Genomic DNA, 1012 nt, shown 5'->3' on the forward strand with positions numbered 1-1012 from the left:
CAAATCTGTCGTTCTGCCCCTGAACAGGCAGTTAACCCACTGTTCTGTCATTGAAAATAAGAATTTTTTCTTAACCGACTTGCCTGGTTAAATAAAGGTTAAAAAAAAGGCAAATAGTGGTCACACCAGATACTGACTGGTTTTCTCATCCACAACCCTACTTTAAAAAAATCTGTATACCCAGTCATGTGAAATCCATAGATTAGGGCCTAATTCATTTATTTCAATTGACCAATTTTATATGAACTGTAACTTAGTAAAATCTTTCAAATTATTGCATGTTGTGTTTATATTTGTGTTCAGTGTACATCACCATCTCCTATCAGACTGGGATGAGCAGTGCAGATCATTTAGCCTGTAACAGGAAGTCCTTTTCCAATCTGTCTGTTCTGTCAGCGACTCATCACATGTCAGTGAACAGTTTCCATTATCATTACAATACAGCTACTATACACCGTGTTGACAGTAAACTGGGTTGGAACTCAGTGTACGTTTCACTGCCTTGCGATGGTGATCTAATAAAACCCATACAGTCTGATTGAATGTGAAATGCACTTTGCCATTTTAATACCTATGACATATTTTGATATCCACAGTAAGGTTACAGACGTGTGTTTACTTGGATGTGAGAGAGAGAGAATGAGAGAGAGAGAGAGAGAGAGAGAGAGAGAGAGAGAGAGAGAGAGAGAGAGAGAGAGAGAGAGAGAGAGAGAGAGAGAGAGAGAGAGAGAGAGAGAGAGAGAGAGAGAGAGAGAATGAGAGAGAGAGAGAGAGAGAGAATGAGAGAGAGAGAAGAGAGAGAGAGAGAGAGAGAGAATGAGAGAGAGAGAATGAGAGAGAGAGAAGAGAGAGAGAGAGAGAGAGAGAATGAGAGAGAATGAGAGAGAATGAGAGAGAGAGAATGAGAGAGAGAGAATGAGAGAGAGAAGAGAGAGAGAGAGAGAGAGAATGAGAGAGAGAGAATGAGAGAATGAGAGAGAGAGAGAGAGAGAATGAGAGAATGAGAGAGAAT

Source organism: Oncorhynchus gorbuscha, linkage group LG22 (genome assembly GCF_021184085.1).
Source record: "Oncorhynchus gorbuscha isolate QuinsamMale2020 ecotype Even-year linkage group LG22, OgorEven_v1.0, whole genome shotgun sequence".
Lineage (NCBI taxonomy): Eukaryota > Metazoa > Chordata > Actinopteri > Salmoniformes > Salmonidae > Oncorhynchus > Oncorhynchus gorbuscha.